Source organism: Sminthopsis crassicaudata, chromosome 3 (genome assembly GCF_048593235.1).
Source record: "Sminthopsis crassicaudata isolate SCR6 chromosome 3, ASM4859323v1, whole genome shotgun sequence".
NCBI lineage: Eukaryota > Metazoa > Chordata > Mammalia > Dasyuromorphia > Dasyuridae > Sminthopsis > Sminthopsis crassicaudata.
The window spans coordinates 652,906,144-652,929,243 of record NC_133619.1 but is presented as its reverse complement, the minus strand read 5'-3'; positions in this window follow the sequence as shown (position 1 = coordinate 652,929,243).

The window sequence follows — 23,100 nt, the reverse complement described above, 5'->3', positions numbered from 1 at the left end:
AAATCGTGCTTCGGATAATCTTGTGATGCTGGACAGCTCCCTCTCTCTGGCTTCAAGATAGAATTTTTGTCTTTGTCTTTGTCTTTGTTTTTTTTTTTTTTTTTTTTTTTTTTTTTTTTTTGTAAAATGGGAATAGTCCTAGCGTCTGTCTGGCCCCGATTTTTGAGAGGATCAATGGGATAATAGATGTCAAGCCCTTTGCAAATCTTAAAACCTTGTGCTTTTCATCCTAAAAATCTTAGTGAAAATACTGGATACCACTCACCTGTGGGATAATTTCAGTATAATATGACTTGATATCCAGTTGTTACTGAACCATTTCCAATCTCTTAAAATTACAGAGTTGGGAAGAGTCTCAAAGGTCATAGAGTTCAGTCCATACCAGTTGAGGCAATTGAGACAAACAGAAGTTTAGTACGTTTTTGTTGTGATGTTTTAAAATTACCACAGAACTGAAATTAACCTGTGTCCCCCCCCAAAAAAAATGTTCTGGCTAGAATATGTCTTCTTGAAATGCTAGAATGTGTGGTCACTGTACTTGGCTGAGTTCGCCAATGTGCTGTAACCTTGTCACTTTTCTAACTTCCTTCTGCTGAACTTTGTTTACTAACAGGAATTAATTTTTCTGCCAGTGCTTTTAATATGTGAATCACTTTAGTCCTTTTGGTGATGTGGTTTGGGAAAATATTGGTCCCTACCACAAGGGCAGGAATTCTTGCTTCCAAAGTTTCTTCCTTTGTTGATACCAAAGATTGAGGACCCATCGCTGCAGTTGGCAAAGTGCTGTCGCTTTTACTATGTCTAAAGTTGCTGCTACATCCTCCGTTGCCTAGTTATCATAGTTGCTACCAAAAACTCTGTCCTGCTTTATGTCACCTTGTTCACCATGTCCAAAGTCTCTGTTTCTGTGAAAGAAACCAGAGCCACTTCCTTCCTATCATTATCATTGCAAATCCATTCATATCCTCCCACATCATGACTGCTATCAAAACCACCAGTGAAGTTTCCACCGCCGCTAGTTATTATTTACACCAAAGTAACTTCCATGGTTATCAGCAAAATTTCTAGAAGCACTACGGTGTCTGACTAAACAAAGCACTGAGCATATATATGTATGTGTATATATATTGATATATATACACATATATGTATACATAGTCAAACCATATGAATTAAACTATCAAAAATATTTTTCTGAATTAGGAAAAAATAATAAAATTTATTTAGAAGGAAAAAGTCAAGAATATAAAAGGAATCAATGAAAAATATAAAGAAAGGATATTTCAGTTAATATAAGAAAAATATTTTGCAAGGAATTTTGGCTTATACCAGGAGGAGGGCAAGCCAAGTTATGATTATTAATAATTTTTTAAATTATCAAAAGCTATATGTTTATGTGCTTTATGCTTTTCAATCTTAGTTTGCATCTGGCATAGCCTGAAATAATCAGACAATGATAAAGTGTTTACTTTGTCTGTAAAGTCTATCCAAAAGAAAAAAAAATGGGGTTATTCCTGGTTAATTGACAATGACAAAATTAATAATTTAATTTTTTTCCTTTTTTAAACAGAATGTCTCTCCAGTCCTATCAATATATACCTTTGTGTTGGAACAATCCGTATACGTCCGAGCTCTCCAGGAGATGCTGGCCAACACCATGGAGAAAGCAGAAGGGGCAAGTACTCAAGTCCATGTAAAATGTTAATATAAAATGAACTTAGCCACCAAATAATCAACTAATCTATTTATTTTACATGTATAACCACATTCTAGAATTTTCTTTTAATATATTAAGGCAATGTCTTTAGTCATTTCTTCAAATGTATTTTAAATATTCTTTAGCTAAATTATTGCCATGATAGATTTCAGACTATAAAAACTTCAATATTGCATTGATTCATTGGGAAATTATTTGTCATTGAAATATATTCTAATGATTGATACCAGCATTTTTATTATGATTTAACGTTATACATATTTTCAGTGTTTAAAAAAAAAAACTGTTAGTAACAGTATGTATGTGTTGCTAACTACTCTGTGTGATCACATTTCATTATCATTTATTTTATTCCGAGTTATTTTTAGCTTTGTAACAAAATTGCATAGTACAATCATATATATTATTTGGAATGCAGAGGTAGTGGAGATAATATAAAAGCTGAAGCTCTGTTGTAGTTTTGCAAACAGATATTCCTTTAATTATTCTTTTTAAAACTGGCCTGTTTAGTGACAATGATCATATCTTCCCTTAACTTTTTCTAGATTTTTTTCCTAATTATGTAAATGTTAGAGGAGACTGAATGTGAAATTTAGAATCAGGAAGATCTGAGTTCAAATACTGCCTTATACACTGACTTTGAGAACCTGTCAAGTCATCATTCTCAGACTGAGTTTTTTCATCTGTAAATGAGATAATAAGACTTATCCAATAGGGTTATTGTAAGACTCAAGTGAGATATTATAGGTGATGCTGTTTGCTGTTAACAGGCTAAAATTTTCATTTGCTGTTATGTAATTATTGTTATTATCACGAAATTACCTATTTGTGACTATTCATTAAAACTCACAGTTAAACAAGTTTTAAAATAAATGTTGTGCACATGGCTTAAGCAAAAATGTATAGTTATTCTAGTTATGAAATTGAAAATTATATATATGATAGAGACGAACATTTTTACTGACAAATTCAGATAGACTTGTTCTTTCATTCATGAGGATATGGCCCCAATCTTTGCTTGTTGCTATGGTTGTGTAATTACTGTCCATGTCTTCCCATATTTGCTGCATGGGTTTAGAAAATATGTGAAAACCCTTCTTTCTTTTTTCTTGATATCTCTCTCAGAGAGTCATTAGTCTCCACTTGTCAAATTCTAACTTCAATGACCTTTTGTAGCTCCTTTTCCATTTTTAAGGATGTTTTTTCCATCAATTCTTGAGACTCTCTTTCCATTTGACCAATTCTGCTTTTTAAGCAATTGTTTTTTTCTAAGATGTTTACTCTTTTTTTTTTCATAATTCTCTTGCATCCTTCTCATTTCTTTACCGAATTTTAGTTCTATTTCTCTTATATAATTTTTAAGCTTCTTTTTGAGTTCTTCCATGAAACCTTTCTGGCTTCAAGACCACTTCCCATTTTCCTTTGGGGTTTTGCTCATGGGTGTTTTAACATTGTCCTTTTCTCAATTTGTGAATTGATCTTCCCTGTCATCATAATAAGTTTTTATGGACAGATTCTTATTTTTTGGTTGATGTTGATATGAGTAACTATTTCCTATTTGTAAGTAAAATCGGGTTGATTACAAAAACTCCAGAAAACTGGAATTCCTCAAGGTTGCACCAATAGGCATTATCTGAGATAGAATTTTAACACATGTCTCTGTGTTCAAATATATATTAGAATATTGAATTATAAATGTTTGGAGAAGGTAAAAGGACACCAGGATTAATAGATTTCTTTTTCAAAAGTGAGGAGCAATTAGAGATTAAGTAATCTGTCAAAGATCCTAAACTGGGGGTGTAGCCCCTCTCACTGCCTCAAACCTGGAAGTGCTAATTAGAAGATTTTCATAGTGCCTGATTAAAAGAGTATTGTATACCTTGCAATACTATTACATTTTTAACAATTTATTTTTAATTTTAACAATTTATTTTAAATGGACCCAAATGAGATTTATTTGCAGAATTGTGAATTCTGTTAGCTTAATTCAGACTGCCAAAAATTTACATTTGAAACAATGAAAACAAAAATCCAATATTTAAACAGTTAGAAAAATATGAATGTATTAATCAAAGGAAATTCAGAAAGGAGACTGAAATTCTCTTCTCCATTTTCCCAAGTATGCTCAAACATTTTAAATAGATAGTATCTTTCTAGTTAGAGGTATTAATGCTTCAGAACTTTTCCTCTTTGCTTTTTAATCATGCGTTTAGATTTCTGTGAGTCAAAAAAAATTTAAAAAATTAAAAAAAAAAAAGATTTCTGTGAGCCAAACAACTATCAGCTAAGTTAATCTTAGTTTTGGTTACTTGTAAATTTTAAGTCTGATGTTAAAGTATAATGATCCATTGAAGTTAAATCTAAATAAATCAAAGAAAAGTTATTACTTGGATTGATATTTAAGAAACAAAAATTGATGAAATGTTTTATGTTGTAGTTAATAACTTTTCTATTGTAGTCAATGTTTTCTGGGATATAGCATTCTTATAGACAATTTTGCTTATATCTGAATACAGGATTTTTAAATTTAAATTAACCCCCTTCTATCAATCTTTATTTCCACTCTTGTATATAATTCAATTTTCCTAAAATACATCATTCTAATTTTTGGAGATCTTTCATGAACCTAATATGTAAACAATATAATATTTAGAAAGTATCTGGAAGGATCAGAAAAGATATTTTATAGAAAAGCTCTCTGATATTCTAAATTGTAATAGAATGTTTAGAAATTACAGCAACTTATAGGGATGTTGCTAGGTTTTTCTTTTTCAAAATGTCTCTGCTTTTTCTTTGGTAGTGAGTACTTAGTTAATCTGAACTAGAAAATGATTTACAATTTCAATCACTGTTCAAAATGTCAAGTAGTATTATTGTTATTGCATTGTTTTTAAAAATCAGTTCAAAGGAGTAATGAGTCCAATGTGTGCTAACCCAGAGTTTTAAAAAGCCACGTCCCAGCTGATATGCACTTGTCAATGCTGCCTTGATGCTTTTTTCCCTCCTTTATGAGGATTTTCATTTTCTCTGTGTTTATTCTCCTTTTAGCCAAAAAATATTCCCTGCTCTCTGTTAAAAGCCATATTCTTTCTAACCTCATCTGAATTGTATTCTTCAGAATCGTAGTCTACTCTGTTTATCTTCATGGAATTCTTGAACAATATGTATACAACATGTCTGAGGATCTAATTTGGTCCTCACTTATTTATTTCCCAAGGAGCAATTCTTTTATTGCCAATATGTCTCCCATTTTTTGTAGGAAATTGAAACAAATAGGGACTGACCATTCACTTTGGGACATTAAATTTGATCAGTGCAACTTAAACACAGTTCTAAACTATAGGCAATTAAAACCCCATGGTTAGAAAAGAAAGAGCCTGTTTATGGAAAAAGTCTATTTTATGGTATAATGGAGGCAGTTCAATGGCATATTCCTTTTATCACAGAAATTGGTCATGAATATAAACATGTAAGGATGAACAAACACCTACTTCTTTATTTCTAGTATCTCTGCTGTCTTTTCATCTCCTGATCTTCAAAAGATAAACTGGCGTTTGATGTTAGGTTACAAGAAGACACAACAGGTGAGCTGTGTATTGGGTCAATTTTTAATAAGATGCTTTCTGGGATTAGATAAGAATAAATTATGGGACATGATATGATACATTAGATGAATATGTGTCATTTTTATGTGATAGTCCTTTTAGTCATGGATTGCTTTTAGCAAAAGTAGAGGATTTAGAATTAATTCACAGCTATCATCATTCCTTTCCCTTTTATGTATTCAAACTTGCTTTTTCTTATGTTTGAGAATGAAATGTCATTCTGCATTGCTTCCCAATAGTCAATTTTTATAATAGCGTGTGAAATTACATTTAGTCTTTCATTTATTTTTACTTCCATTCAAATAAGATAATATTTGTAAAACACTTAGGACAAATAGTAGATACTTCATAAATGCTTTTTCTTCTCCTTCTATTAACTTTCTTTTAAAAAATTCATTCAATTATTCATCCACTCAGTCATCTATTTGGTCCCATCATCCCTAAATATAATGAAACTGTAGATCCATTGAATACATGGTGAATTTATGGCTTTGTTTTCCCATTTTCTATTCCTCTCTAAATGATGAGACCATCAGCCTGACTTACCACATTTTTCATTTTTGTTCAGGAGACTTTAATTACATGGTATCCAGAATTTCTTTTATTTTGGCCCTTTAATTTATCTTCTCTGATGAGTAAAAACAATCATGTTTTATCTGTTCAGTCTCTATTAAGAACATTTTAAAAAATTACTCTTTAAAGAATAAATGTTGGCTCCACAGTTAGTGATCCTGATGTACAATAATGTCTGATAAGAAAGTTCTCTGAATTGCATCATTTGGCAGGCTCTTAGGTAAAGGAAAGCATGAAGATTGTAAAAGGAAAATTCCTGTATTCTATTTCTGGCTTCTTTTCTATAGATTATAAAATGTGAACATAGATTAAATAGGCAATGTAAAAATATTTTGGAAAATTGAGAAAGCTGCATCATTTCACCATTCATTTCACTAATTCAATAATGTAAAGAACTAGGTATTGATATTCTTCATTTTTGAGGTATCCAGAATATCCAATTATTTATGATGATTTAAGGAAAAAATATGAGAATTCTCATTTATTTTATTGAATCCCAGGTTTATTTCTACCTCTCATTCCATCCCCAAATTCTTATTTCAGTTTAATATAAATATATTAGTATAAAAGCTGATGAGAGAGATTAATATAAAAGCATAGATTATTTAAAACAAAAAATTCTATCCAACTGATCTATTTGCATTGCTTAAAGAAGTATAAAGAACTATATTTACCTCTAAATTTCTCATGTTTTTAAAATTTCATTTCCATTTGGCTCAATGACAGAGAATTTTAATAGATAAAACTTAATGGATATTGTGCCTTGTCTAAAAAAGAGCTTAAGGGGAAAATAGCATTTCTTACAGTCCTCATACACAACTCATTTGCAAAAATTATTTTAATTATGATGATTAAAGGAAATGTTATTTTTTTACATGAAATGTTACTTTGTACTTTCTTAAATATGTTAGTGAGAAAGCATTATCGGATTGAGCTTGAAAATTTATATATGGGGTATTTAGGTGGTGCACTGCATAGAGCACCAGCCCTGAAATCAAGAGGACCTCAGTTCAAATTTGACCTCAGACACTTAACATTTCCTAGCTATGTGAACCTGGGCAAGTCACTTAACCCAATTGCCTCAAACAAACAATAAATAAATTTTATGTCTTAAATTAATGAAATTTGCAAAAACTTAAAAAGAGCTAATTCTCAGTGTTTCTCTTTAGACCTTTTCTATTTCTCTTAAGGGTAGTACCACCAGTCTTCCAGATTTGTGACATTAATATCACCTAAGACATATCATTTACTCTTAACCCATGTGTCCATTCATTTATGAAATCTTATCATTTTTACCTCTCATCATCCCTTTCTTTAGGCTCAAGTGACTCCCTTCTCACTTCAGGCCTTTGTCACATATGGCTATCACTACGATAGCCTCCTTGTTTTTTTTTTTTTTCTCTTGCTTTAGTTCCTCTCTTATCACTCCCATCTCCAACCATTGATTTTCCTTAAAAGGTCCGACTGTGTCATTCCCCTATAATTAGTAAGCGACAGTAGCTTTATTCCCATTTATGACCTTTTATGACTTTGTTATGAACATGGGAAATAGTCCTTCTTTGCTATTCCCATATAGCAGTCCATTTCCTTTCTCCTTGACATCACACTAGATGTTGCTCATAATTAGAATTCGTTTTTCCTCTTCTCTACTTCTTAGAATTCTTAGAGTTCTTTAGTTTAATCTTAATTGTTAAATTCTGAATGGAACCTTTTCTGATTTCAGCAGCTGCTAGTGATTCTTTTCTCTTTTTTTTCCTACAGATAATCCTGTATCTATTTTGTACCTGATGCAAAATATCTATACAAGTATATATCTTCCTCAATTAATTATTTTCTTATAGGCAAGGTCTATTTCACTAAATGTTTATAGTTGAATGGAATATTCTTGTAGTTGAAACATGTTGTTGGGCCATCTATCCTGCTTCCAAACAGCATTCAGAAGGAGAAAAAGTACGAGTTGGAGATGACCTAATCTTAGTTAGATACTTGAGAAGTACAAAATAGTACGGTGATTTTATATATAAAATAATGTTGCAATGAGCTACATAGTGATTAACAAAATTCTCTTCCTAAGTTTAGATAACAAATAACTCATATCAATTATTTACAAAGGATCATGATTTGATTTAGTGAAATAATATTATAATTGGGTTTGAGGAATCTTTCATTACAGATGCTGCTGTTTAACCTCCTACATGATGCAAGTCCCTTAAATGTTCTGAGTTGCAGTTGTCTCATCTGCAAAATGAAGGGATTAAACAAGATAATCAGTTCCAGTTCTGATTTGTCATTTCTTCCTTATTTTCTTTTCCCTTATTTAATTAGTTGAATCCTTTTTCTGGAGCAATAGCTCGTGTGAAAAAACAAGCTAACACTGCTAAGGACAACCTCTCATGGTTCTAGACAACTTTCTAATACTATAAGATTTAGAGAAGTTTTCAACCAGCATTGGTAGAGGGAGTTACTTCATCTGTCAGTTTCTTTTACCAATGGGATCACATATGTAGTCCTTGTCCTTTCTATCAAATGAGATAATATGTGTGAAGTGTTGTGTAAACCTTATAGAACTATCCATAAGTTAGCTATTGTACTAATAATTCACATTTATAAGATATTTTAAAGTTAGCAAAGTCCTTTCCTCATATGACTCCATAAGTGTATGGAATATTGGTATTATTTTCACTCATTTTATAAGTAAATAGAGATAATATATCATAGTGAATCAAGAAGTCTATCTGAGAAGGAATAAAAAAGAATCCCATACTAAGCTTGTAATCCAGGCCCAGTCATAGAAGTGACTTTTTATGTGACATGGGAAATCTTCTAGCACTTAGTTATTAAGTGCTCCAATTTGTCTTGACACAGGGAATTACTCATACTGAAAACACAACTGATGCTGGAGATATTCTTATTATAGAGGAGAAAATAGGAGTTTAGAGTTTTGTTAGGTTGTTTTTGTTAGGTTGCAGAGCTGCCTCAAGTCTGTCTAGAGCAGAGACTGACTATCTGTGGAGTGCTGCCCTCTTTATTCTCCCAGAGAATGGGCATGGGATAATGCAAGGACTTCTGGGAAGAATTACTTCAACCAATGAGCTTGCTCCTCCTAAGCATGCAAGCTCTTCCCCAGGAAAAGCCAGAACTAGAGAATTGTCAAGTACCGACTTAGCACTTAGTAAGAACCTAATATCTCATTATCTCATTAGCACTTAGTAAGAACCTAACAGAGTTTGTCCCCAAATCAAAGAAAAATTTAGTGTTTGAAGTGAGATTTGAGCTATTACTATAGTATTATTAATATTATGTTCTAATATTATATTATTATTGGTGCTTTAAGACATGATTTCAAAATGTCAAAAAAATTAAATTGATACATAGTGAAACAATGAAGTAGTAGAACAAGTTATACTATAACATCAATATTACAAAACATATGAAGACTGTCCCTAACTGATGAAGAATGAAGGAGTAGAACTAAGAGAACAATTTCTATAACAACAAAATTGTAAGGATGATCAATGTTTAAGAATGATGACCATTCATGATCCCAGAGAATTGATAGCAAATCATGTTTTCCAGTAAAGAACAGCAATAGATTAGGATGAAGAATGTATATATATATACACAAAGACATATAGCCATTGAAAGATGTCGATTGGCTATGCATATTTATTGCGAGAAATTTATTTTTCTTTTCAATGGGGAGGGAGAAAAAATAATTGTTTTTCAAGTTTGAAAAATAGAGAGGTGATAAATGTGATAGATGTGAAATGTTGTGTATACTTTCAAATGAGGACATTATAGTATTGTTTAGCTTAAATGTTTTACTTTATTACAAGAGTCTTCTAAGGAGATGGTCGCAATCTGTAAATGTTTGCAATGTAAAAACAAGACAACAAAACTTGATTTTTTAAGAGAAAATTGAACCTGTTTTTCCTAACTCTTGAGGCCACTATTCTGTCTACAGTGTCTTGCTATCCCTCTCCATATGTATGAATGTGTGTTTATTAGACCCTGTATATGAAAAAAAAATCTGTTTTTAAGTGATACAGTGGATAGTGTGCTGGCATTAGAATCAGAAAGACCTAAGTTCAAATGTTGTTTCAGATGTTAGCTTTGTGACTCTGGTCAAATCATTGAATCTTTTCACAGCTTCAGGTTTCTCATATGCCAAACAGGGATAATGGCACAAAGTTGTTAAGAAGATTAAATGAGACAAAATATGTAAACAGCTTTGTACACTTTAAAGTCCTATTATTGTTAGCATCTTCAGGGAGGCTGAACTCATCTCCTCCCATGGCTGCCCATTCCACCCTGAAGTAGTTTTAATTGTCTGGATCTCTTCCTTACACCAAATTTCAATTTGCCTCTCTTTAACTTTCTATCCTTTCATAGTAGTTCTGCTTTCTGAGCTTAAGCAGATTAAGACTATTCTCCTTCATGTAACAGTCCCTCAAATACTTGAAGATACCATGTTTCCCCGATAATAAGACCTATCCTGAAAATAAGACACCCACATACTCTTTAATATTCCGCTAAAATAAGCCCTCCCCCGAAAATAAGCCCTATCGAACTTACTATGAAAACGGTCATCATGGTGATCCCCTGCGCTATATGCTGCGTAGCGGTACCTTCAGTAAGCAGCGCCGCCCTCCCCTCCCGGGTGAAACGCACGTCGCGCTCCGAGCTGCATCCAATCAGAGCTGCAGCAGTGAGCGCGTCATCCTCTTCTTCCCTGGTGATTTGCTTGCTGGCGCTACTGAGAGCAGCGCCGCAGAGTAGAGCTGTTGCGAGCTGTCGTCTCCAGAAGCTGCTGGATCGCTCTCTGGGAAGAGATCTGCTGTGTCTACTCAAATCTCTCAGACAGATTCTTCTTCCTGTAGTGAACCGTTGTCTCCAGGCAGTTGCTGTTAACTCTTGTCCTTAGAAGTGACTTCCCTTCCTGCAGAGAGCTCCGTCAAGCCTGATGCAATTCAGAGTCTCCTCCTCTTCCTGGAGTGCTGTCCTCTTTATCCTCCCAGAGAATGGGCGTGGGATAATGCAAGGGCTTCTGGGAAGAACCACTTCAGCCAATGGGCTTGCTCCTTCTATCAAGTCAACCTGAGTTCTCACCTTGTAATTGTCCAACCTGAATTCTCACCTCGTCACTATCCAGACAACCCGAGTTCTCACTTAGTAATCCTAACATCTCCCCCTTTCTTTTGATTTAGAACATAGGACAGTCATGACCTTGAAACATAAATCCATCAATATGGGAAGTATTACAGATAATTACATAAATGACCTTGAAACATAAATCCATCAATATGGGAAGTATTACAGATAATTACATAAATTACATAAGCACATAGTAACATAGTAACGTAACACATGCTAGAAGTATATAACATAATCATAAATTGAAAATTTATAAATGTCCATAAGTCCATTGTCCATTAGTCTCATCTTGCGTGAGGAAGTCCAATGATTCCTGCTGGTTTTTAAAGTTCTTTAACAGTCTTCTTATTATCCATGCTCTTTCAGTGTCAGATGTTTCTTAGATCTTCTCCTTTATTTTGAGGTCTTTCTCTTTTTCTGTCTCTCTCTGGTGGACAAGGCGAATATGACTCGTTGGCACCCATCTGATTCCTTCTCCTGCTGAAGAAATACAAGCAAACCCTCTCCCCCAGGCAGTTAACCTATCTGGTCCCTTCCATTCACCACTTTCTGGATCTCTCCACATCACCTGGCGATTATCTAAGGACAGTGGAGATGCTCTCACTGGACACTGCCCTTCTGGTGGGTTATAAAACCTGTCTGCTGGAGCCAGTGCATCTTTGTCAAAAATTAGAAAATTAATGGTATAGAGAACTAAATTTAGAAGTTCCCTAGGGCTACCTGTGGCTCCCCCTTTCTTTTGTTTTTGGAGGAGTGTCTTAATATCTCTGTTTCTTCTCTCTACTATTGCCTGCCCTTGAGGATTAAAGGGTATGCCCGTGGTATGTAAAATCTTATACTGTGCACAAAAGTGTGTAAAATGTTTGGACGTATATGCAGGTCCATTGTCTGTTTTTATTGCTTGTGGCACACCCATAATTGCAAAAGCCTGTATAAGGAATTCAGTGACCACTCGGGCTGTCTCTTTTGCTGCTGGCATTGCAAATGTGAATCCTGAAAAGGTGTCTACCACGACATGAATAAAAGATAGACGACCAAAAGATTTATAATGGGTCACATCCATTTGCCAGATTTCATTGGGTCTCAAACCACGAGGATTCTTCCCTGGAGGGAGTGTAGGAGCATGGAAAGGAAGACAAGCTGTACAGCTTTTTACTATGCTCCTAGCTTCCTCTCTTGTGATTCCAAATTGTAAACGTAAAGCTCGAGCAGCCTGATGATATTTAGAATGAGATTCTTGTGCTTCCTGAAATAAAGGACTACTGGCTAACATGGTTAGAAGGCTATCTGCCTTTGAATTTCCATCAAAAATGGGACCTGGAAGTCCACTATGTGAGTGGACATGCAAGATATAAATCTTGCCTGGATGTTTTCTCACTTGCTCTTGAAGTTCCTTAAAGAGCTGATAAATATTGGAGGCTGCAAATTTTATTTGGGCTGTGGCAATTCTTTGTACTACACCTACTGAATAGGCTGAATCAGTAATTATATTTACGTCTCCTGGGTAATAAGTGAGAGCTAGCATGATAGCAAATAATTCATTCTGTTGAGTGGATTGAAAAGGAGTCCTGATTACTCTCTTTATGGTTAAATCATGAGAGTATATGGCACAAATATTTTCTTTGGAGGCATCTGTAAAGATTGTTGGTCCTTTAAGAGGAACCTTAGAAACCTTTTCTTCAAAAATCCATCGCCAATTATGTAGTAGCCGGGTAATCTTTAATGGAGATCCATGTGCAAAATTTGGAGCGGTGGCCAATAAAATTTGCCATTCTGGGATGGTCTCACAGCATACATTAATCTGTGCGTTAGTATAGAATGTGTATATTTTTTCAGGACTTATTCCAGATAATTGTGTTACTCTCTTAATAGCCTTTAATAAAATCCTAGCCACAAGCACTGGGTAAGGTGTAAGGCTTTGTTCTGGTTGTGCTGGGAGGTTCACCCACTCAATCACTCTGTCTCCTTGATGAAGGACTGCTGTGGGTGCCTCTTTTGTAGCAAAAACTGATATTTCCAAGGGTTTTTGAATGACTCTTTCAACCACATTGGATAAAGCCAGTTCAACTTCTCTCAAAGCCTTTTGTGCTTCTTTTGTAAGCTGGCGTGGTGAATTTAAAGCACTGTCTCCCCTTAAAATGTCATATAATGGTTGCAATTGACAGGTAGTCAAGCCTAACACTGGACGCATCCATTGGATATCTCCTATTAATTTTTGAAAGTCATTTAAGGTGTTCAACTTCTCTGTTCTTAAAGAAAGCTTTTGTACTGTGAGTGTCTTAGGATACACTTCATATCCTAAATATTGAAAAGGAGCATGTCTTTGAATTTTTTCTGTAGCTATATGCAGTTTGTAGTACTTTAATGTTTCCATGGTCCTTTGTAGACATGCCTCTAACATTTGTTCCTCAGGTGCACATCCCAAAATATCATCCATATAATGTAACAATATTACTTTTGGAAAGGCTTTTCTTACTGGAGCAAGAGCAGCTGCAACATACATTTGGCACATAGTAGGGCTGTTTTTCATTCCCTGTGGCAAAACTGTCCATTCATATCTTTTATAAGGCTCGGCCAAATTAACACTAGGCACTGAAAAAGCAAATCTTTTCATATCCTCCTTATCTAGAGGAATAGAATAGAAACAATCCTTAATGTCTATAACCCATAGAGGCCATTCTCTTGGCAACTGAGTAGGAGATGGAAGTCCAGGCTGAAGAGTTCCCATAGTTTCCATCTGTTCATTTACTCTTCTTAGATCAGTTATCATCCTCCATTTTCCAGATTTCTTTTTCACCACAAATACTGGGGAATTCCAAGGACTTAGAGAAGGCCGCAAGTGTCCTTGGTCAAGTTGTTCTTGCACTATGTCTAATAAGGCCTGAATTTTATCACTTCTTAAGGGCCACTGTTCTACCCACACTGGTGAATCAGTCTTCCACTGAATAGGAACTGGTGAAAGTGCAGGTAGGCCTTCAACAGCAGCCCTGCCTAAAAAGCCGAAGTGCTTATTTGTAATCCTATCTGCTGTAAAATGTCTCTTCCCCACAGATTGATGGGGATTTTTTCAACCACAAAAGGAGTAAAAGCTCCTGTTTCTCCTTCAAATACCCATCTCAAAGGCCTAGCACTAACTTCTGCTGCTATTGATCCTCCCACCCCAGACATATAGGTGTCTGCTTTAATCTTTGGCCAGTGAACGGGCCAATTGGCACCTCTAATAACTGTACGATCTGCACCCGTGTCTACCAATCCTTCAAATGGTATTCCGTTTATATAAATAGTAAGCATAGGTCGGTCAGCTGTCACAGCTGCTGTCCAATATATTCCTGGATTTTGTTCATTGGAGTCAAAATCTAGGCGACTATCACTAGGTTGCTTATTAGGGGTCCGTAACAATAAGCCTGATGCTACTACTTCTCCTGGTTGATAAATCACACGTTGTCTGCCTGTGTTAGTGACTGGGATATTAGATACACGTTCTCCAGTCTCCCACATCAGTGTATGGATGGACACTGTTTTGTAGGCACTCTCAGAAGGTGAAATGGTCAAGCCTACTGTGCCTGGAGGCAAAGGATCCATAGGCTCAACAGGAACAGATTTCACTTCTCCAGGGAGTATCTCGGTAGTCTCTACTGCACACAACTCTATTTTTCCTAATTTCAATCCCTTTCTTCCATCTGATTGCCTTTTGGCTGATTGATCGTGTCTTAAAATTCTCTGGATGTAACCTCGGCTGCCATCATGCCCCACTTGGGGGGCTGAAGCTGGGCCCCACCTGTCATTTCCCTGTGTCAATCTACATTCGGAGGCCCAGTGGAGGCCCTTGTGACATTTTGGACATGGAGTTTTAGGTCTTCTCTCATCCTGTCTTCTCACTGTATCTCCATATCTACACTGAGCTCTTAGATGCCCAATTTTTCCACATTGAAAACATCGCCGAGTTTCTCTAGAAGGCCCTTGCCATGAGGGACCCTGTCTTTCCACATTCATCATTGTCCGGGTGTAAAAAGCATTTGTTCCCACTGTAGCACAGCGTCTTATGATCTCCTCTAAAGGAGCATCTTTGTCTAATCCCCATATAATTCTTTTGCAAATCTCATTGGCATTTTCCTTAGCCAGATGTCTGGTCATTATTTCTGTAGCTGAATTTTCTCCAATAGTTCTTTTGACAGCAGTTTGCAAACGTCCCACAAAATCTGCAAAAGGTTCATTGGGACCTTGCTGTATTTTAGTGAAAGCCTCTCCACGATCTTTCTGTCCAGGAAGGACACCCCAAGCTTTTATTGCAGCCTTAGCAATTTGTTCATATATTGTCATGGTATAATTAATCTGTTCCGAATTCTCTCCATATTGACCTTCACCAGCTAAGTGCTCAAAAGTGAATTGTGTGTTAACTCCTATTTCCAAATTGCATCTGACTTGAATTTTACATAATTCATGAAATTCCGCAAGCCATAATAAATTTTCTCCAGGCTCCAGACATGTCCTTGCTATGGATTTCCAATCATTCGGGGTTAGGACTTCATAAGACAAACCATCTAGTAACATTTTGACATAAGCTGATGTAGCCCCATAAAGGGTACAACCTTTTTTCAAATCCTTAATTGTATTCAAATCTAAAGGTGCATATCTTCTCCTTTTTTTACCTACAGAGTCAGTATTTTCAATCACAGGATATGCATGTATAAAATCACTTATATCCTGTCCTTCTCTCTTAGCTTTAACCAATGCTTTTTCTAATCTTGTCATAGGCTTAGGCTTCTTCACAGGCAATTCTGTTTGTGTTTCTGCCTCTTCCTCTCTTTCTTCCTCCATCTCTGAAGGTGGGGTTAATGTGGGCCTGTCAATAATCTGTTCTCTAGGCAGGGTTGAAGCTTCTTCAAGAGAATCATACCATAATTCCTCATTTAAATCCTCTTGCTCTAGGGAAAGATCTTGATCTTTCCTTTTTTCCTCACACTTCCTCCTCTGTTCATTTTTAGAACTTTTCCTTTTCCTACAACTTGCTTGATAGTTTAAGGCTAATTGAACTATGTTGTAGATATAAAATACTTCTGCAGAAATTGAACGAGGCCCATTTTTTGCTTGAAATTCTTTCATTTCATATCCCACTAGCTTCCATTTATCTACATCTATCTTTTCTTCCTCTAAGAACCAAGGGGATGTGCGTCTTAATGCAGCCAAGAGTTTAGCAATCTGTACCCAGGTTACAAGTAAACTCTGCTCCTCAATTATGTTGATTATACTCTCAATAGTACCACTCCTGAATGGGGGTGGAGCTGAGGTTGCTTCTGGGGCTGGGGTTGAGTCGGCTGAGGTCCAGGGATTGAATTTAGCTAACATGTGCCCCATTTCAGCTATAAGAGATTCCTGGTTTAACCCTTAACAAGTTAAGTTCCTTATTTATCTATTAGCACGCTCACTTAATCTTTAACAAAGTTTCCTCGTTACTCACGGTTCTGGGTCAGAGAGACTGAGATCTAGATCGGAAGCTTTTCCACTGGAATCAGGACTGTGTCTGTCCCTGTTCGGGCGCCAAATTGCAAAGGTCTGGTCTAGCTCCTCTTGTCAGGATAAGCAAAAGTTCTTGCCCCACGTTGGGCGCCAATTGTTGCGAGCTGTCGTCTCCAGAAGCTGCTGGATCGCTCTCTGGGAAGAGATCTGCTGTGTCTACTCAAATCTCTCAGACAGATTCTTCTTCCTGTAGTGAACCGTTGTCTCCAGGCAGTTGCTGTTAACTCTTGTCCTTAGAAGTGACTTCCCTTCCTGCAGAGAGCTCCGTCAAGCCTGATGCAATTCAGAGTCTCCTCCTCTTCCTGGAGTGCTGTCCTCTTTATCCTCCCAGAGAATGGGCGTGGGATAATGCAAGGGCTTCTGGGAAGAACCACTTCAGCCAATGGGCTTGCTCCTTCTATCAAGTCAACCTGAGTTCTCACCTTGTAATTGTCCAACCTGAATTCTCACCTCGTCACTATCCAGACAACCCGAGTTCTCACTTAGTAATCCTAACAGAGCTGAGACAGGACCATCTAAAAACTCGGTAAGTTCAGTAAGCGATAGAGAATAAAATAAGCACTCAGGGGGCATGATGGAGGCTAAAAGGGGCATGATGGAGGCTAAAATGGGCATGATGGAGGATAAAAGGGGCATGATGGAGGATAAAATGGGCATGATGGAGGATAAAAGGGGCATGATGGAGGATAAAATAAGCCCTCCCCTGAAAATAAGCCCTCTGGTGTTTTTTAGTCCCAAAAAAATAATAAGACAGTGTCTTATTATCGGGGAAACACGGTAGCTATCATCTTTTCCTTTTACCTCTGTCTTTTCCAAGTTAAATTCCCCTACTTCTTTGAAATGATATTGCATTACGTGACCATCTCACCATCCTGATTATTATATAGCAGCAGTCACCAAAACCATTTGGTATTGGCTAAGAAATAGACCGGTCAATCAGTGGAACAGATTAGATACAAAGGACAAAAAAGGGTACATCTATAGCAATCTAGTCTTTGACAAACCCAAAGATACCAACATTAGGGATAAAAATTCATTATTTGGAAAAAACTGTTGGGAAAACTGGAAATTAGTATGGCAGAAATTAGATATGGACCCACACTTAACACCATATACCAAGATAAGATCAAAATGGATCCATGATTTAGGCATAAAGAATGAGATCATAAATAGATTAGAGGAACAGAGAATAGTCTACCTCTCAGACCTGTGGAGGAGGAAGGAATTTATGACCAGAGGAGAACTAGAGATCATTATTGATCACAAAATAGAAGATTTTGATTACATCAAACTAAAAAGTTTCTGTACAAACAATACTAATGCAAACAAAATTAGAAGGGAAGTAACAAATTGGGAAAATATTTTTAAAGTTAAAGGTTCTGATAAAGGTCTCATTTCCAAAATATATAGAGAACTGACCCTAATTTATAAGAAATCAAACCATTCTCCAATTGATAAATGGTCAAAGGATATGAACAGACAATTCTCAGATGATGAAATTGAAACTATATCCACTCATATGAAAGTGTTCCAAATAACTACTGATTCGAGAAATGCAAATTAAGACAACTCTGAGATACCACTACACACCTGACTGATTGGCTAAGATGACAGGAACAAACAATGAGGAATGCTGGAGGGGATGTGGGAAAATTGGGACACTGATACATTGTTGGTGGAGTTGTGAAAGAATCCAGCCATTCTGGAGAGCAATCTGGAACTATGCCCAAAAAGTTATCAAACTCTGCATACCCTTTGATCCAGTATTGCTGCTATTGGGCTTATATCCCAAAGAAATACTGAGGAGGGGAAAGGGACCTGTATGTGCTAAAATGTTTGTGGCAGCTCTTTTCGTAGTGGCTAGAAACTGGAAGTTGAATGGATGTCCCTCAATTGGAGAATGGCTGGGTAAATTATGGTATATGAAGGTTATGGAATATTATTGCTCTGTAAGAAATGACCAGCAGGAGGAATATAGAGAAACTTGGAGAGATTTACATCAACTGATGCTGAGAGAAATGAATAGAACCAGAAGATTGCTGTACACTTCATTATTGTATGAAGATGTATTCTGATGGAAGTGGAAATCTTCAACATAAAGAAGATCCAACTCACTTCCAGTTGATCAATGATGGACAGAAACAGCTACACCCAGAGAAGGAACACTGGGAAGTGAATGTAAATTGTTAGCACTACTGTCTATCTACCCAGGTTACTTATACCTTCGGAATCTAATACTTAATGTGCAACAAGAAAATGGTATTTACACACATATATTGTATCTAGGTTATATTGTAACACATGTAAAATGTATGGGATTGCCTATCATCAAGGGGAGGGAGGGGATAAATTGGAAAAATGAATACAAGGGATAATGTTAAAAAAATTACTCATGCATATATACTGTCAAAAAATTATAAATAAATATCTTGATTTGGTTTCCCCAAAAAAAGAAAAAAAAGAAAGAAAAAAATAAAATAATGACACTAAAAGCAAACAAACAAAAAAAAAAAAAGAAAAATTTAAGAATTATGATTAACACAATGACCAGCCACGACTCCAGAAGACTGATGATGAATCATGTAACTGATTTCATGTTATATACCATAAACAGAATATAGAATAAGATAATCTTTTTTATACATGGCTAGTGTGAGATTTTATTTTATTTGTACATTTGTTACAAAATTTTCTTCTTTTTTGCCTTTTCAATTTGTTATGCTTGGGAGAAGCACTAGAGATGTTACTACAAAAATTTTTTTTGAAAGTTTTTTAATGTATAAAAGAAAATAGAGAATAAAAGCCAGCAATAATTACATGGAAGCAAAGCAACTTTGAAAGTTTCATATTAAATTTGTTATTTTTAAAAAGAAAAGCAATCAGGGCAGCTAGGTGGCACAGTGGATAGAGCACCAGCCATGAAATCAGGAAGACCTTAAGTCTTCCTAGCTGAGTGACCTTGGGCAAGTCACTTAATCCCAACTGCCTTAGCAATTAAAAAAAAAAAGAAAAAGAAAAGAAAAAGAAAAAGGAAAAAGAAAGGAAGGAAAGGAAAGAAAAGAAGGAAGGAAGGAAGGAAGAAAGGAAGGGAGAGAGAGAGAGAGAAGGAGGGAGAAAGGAAGGAAGGAAAGAAGGAAGGAAGAAAGAAAAGCAATCTATACATTGCAGAGACTTAAAATTTCATTAAGTCTTTTTTTCTATCCTCTGTATTTGGAAATTCTTATTTATTTTTGCTATGTTCATAATGACAATATTTTTAACTTTAGAAAAGAAAGCTAAAGAATTAGGGTTTTGCAATTTAAGAAAGCGTTATTATGAATGTTGAATGATCTCTAACTAGGATAAAAATTTTATTTTATTATTTTTCATTAGTATAGTTTTTTATTGAGAAAACATATGCCTGGGAAATTTTTCAACATAGACCCTTGCAAACACTTCTATTCCAACTTTTCTCCTCCTTCCCTCAACTCCCTCCCCTAGATGGCAGGTAGTGCTGTATATGTTAAACATGTTAAAGAATATGTTAAATACAATATATGCATACATATTTATACAGTTCTCTTGCACAAGAAAAATCACATTTAGAAAGGTAAAAATAACCTGGGAAGAAACACAAAAATGCAAGCAAACAACAACAGAAAGAATACAAATGCTATGTTGTGGTCCACACTCATTTCCTAATGTTCTTTCATTGGTTGTAGCTGGTTCTGTTCATTACTGATCAGTTGGAACTGATTTGGATTCTCTCATTGTTGCAGATAGCCACTTCCACCAGAATTAACCCTCATAGTAAAAAAAAAAAAAAGGTTATAATTATAAAATTTAAAAAAAAAGAATGTAAAAAAAAATTGACCCTCCTATAGTATTGTTGTTGAAGTGTGTAATGATCTCCTGGTTTTGCTCATTTCACTTAACTTCAGTTCATGTAAGCCTCTCCAAGCCTCTCTGGATACATCCTGCTGGTCATTTCTTACAGAGCAATAATATTAGGATAAGAATTTTTGACGAAGATAATGAGTCAAGTGCTGTACTTCTTGAGAAAGAAAGAAGGGTGACCTAGTATTCAACAGCTACTATGATATGAATTGGTAGACAAAATTTTGATCCTGTAAACTTCAGAAATGGGGGAAACTGTTAAGTACTCATAGTAAACATGATTTATTTATGATTTATTATTAGTAAATATTTGGTATGTATACTTATTTTTATATACTTCTTGTTATATATAACATTAATATTTATTGAAAACTCATTCTGTGTGAAATATTCTACTAATTTCTGGGAATCCAGAGCTGAAAAAATATTATATTCATTGTCCTTAAAATTCCTCTAATTTAATGGAAGAAATTAAACATGTACAGAAATAAATGTAATAACTAGACGAGTATGAAAAAGTCTAGAGAAAGAATACTTTTGATTTTGTGTTTGGGATTTGGTTTTTTTGTTTGTTTGTTTGTTTTTGGTAATTTCTGTGTTCTCATTTCTAAGTACTGTGATATGTATGATTATTTTAGAATCAATATGTGATGCAGTAGGATTCTGAATAAGAATTGTTTTAATCCTAATAGAGAATTGCATTGTGAGAACAGAAATTTGTATGATATAGATCAGAATATTGACTGGGTGTAGGAAAGAAGAAATTCTGAGATTGCTATGGAAGTTACAAAAGAGTAAAATAAAATAATATTTGTGTAAAACATAAAATTTTCATGAAGATTTATATAATCACAATAATTTTTACTTTTGTTTATTTTTTGGGTGGCTCTTTAAACATTTTAGCACTTGTACTTTTCACCAAAAGTTAAAATGAATAAAAATAAATTTAAGGCCCTGCTTTACAAGATTTCTGATTTGTATACACTAAAACTAAGTAATGGAATGGGATTTAGGGAAAGGAATATCTTGACATTTTTATACCTTTTCTTTAACTTCTATTTAATACTATTATAATTGCTAATGTATCATGTTTTTTTCTTGCAGGAAAAATTAGATACAGGGATAAAAAAAGAAATATATGGTATGGCAACCTCAGAAATGAAGTAAGATGATTCACTGTGCTATATACAACATGTAGATACAGGCCTTTGGCTAATTTACTAATCTGTGGATGTGAAATCTGTAAGAATGAGATCGATACAATGTAAGGCAAGATTATATTAAAATGCATCTTATATTGTTTTGCCTGGCAAATTACATGGTAGACTATATTAGCTATAGTTCCAGTAGATTGTTTTCTCCTTTCCCTCTACTTTTAAATTTAAATCTTGGTTGACCAGATATGCAAATCTTCAAATAGATTTCCTTTTTAGACTCTATCCTTTGCCAAGAGTTTGCATGTTAAACATTTCCATTTATCTAAACTATCTTATTATTTACATTTATTCCATTTATCTAAACTATCTTATTAAGTTATTTTCTTTGTCTTTCTTTTCTAAAACACTTTCAATCAGGAGCAATGGCAGAAACACTACTTGTTCCCCTAAAGTCTCCATTTCCTTTCCCTGGATTTCTTAAATTTCTAGTGATACTTATTTGATTTCCTTACATTAATATCTTCCTATGAATTCCAAGATGTGGGTGTTGATTCTTAAAAATCTTTGAAGTCTGGTGAGACATATCCTGGAAACATCTCCTGGCATTTTCATGTCTCAATTTTTTTATTCTTGTTTGTCTTGTGAGACAATGGGAGTTGTGATTTGCCAAGGGTCACACAGCTACAAAGTATTAAGTGTCTGAGGCCAAAGTTGAACTCAGGTCCTCCTGACTCCAGGGCCCATGCTCTATCCTGCACCACCTAGCTTCCCCTTGTCTTTATTCTTTGGCCACAATTTTTTTTTCTTCTTCTTGGGACTAATATAGAATTGAAACATAGCCCCTTTTTAGTTGACTCTAAAATAAAAAGAAATGTTCCAAAAATACTAGGGGAAATTGTGTCAACACAATGTTGTAGAGGGCCAGAATTCTGGAGTATACTTGAAACATGGAATTGATGAGATAGTGGTTCTCTAGTTCACATATATCTACTATGATATAGATAGAATCACTGTAGTTTGATATAATGATGTAATCATTCTAGATTGGCTTATACTCAGTATACTGTAATGATGTAATTGTAATAGGGTATTTAAAGGCTTATAGAACTGGGGACAAAGTTAGATTCAGACTGAGGCTGGTGGAGACTGTCAGACTGTCAGACAGCTGAAGGAGACTGGGTCAGACCGAGACGGCTACCTATAAATACTTGTTAATTGATGGATTGACTACATTCATTTGTCATAATATTTTTCAGGCATTCCCTGATGGCCGTCCTGGATATCATTTCAACAAATCATTAAGTAAAATTGTCTAGAACAATTAGTTTAAGAGAGGCATAAAAATAAGAATCCACCAATCATTTTCTTTAAAAAAAAGTCTCAAAATATAAACTCACAGTAACAGCATTGACAAAATACAGATTTGAGAGTAAAGAAAAATAATACTAACAGCAAATGAGAAGCAAATCAAATAATGAGGAACAGCAATTAGGATTGTACT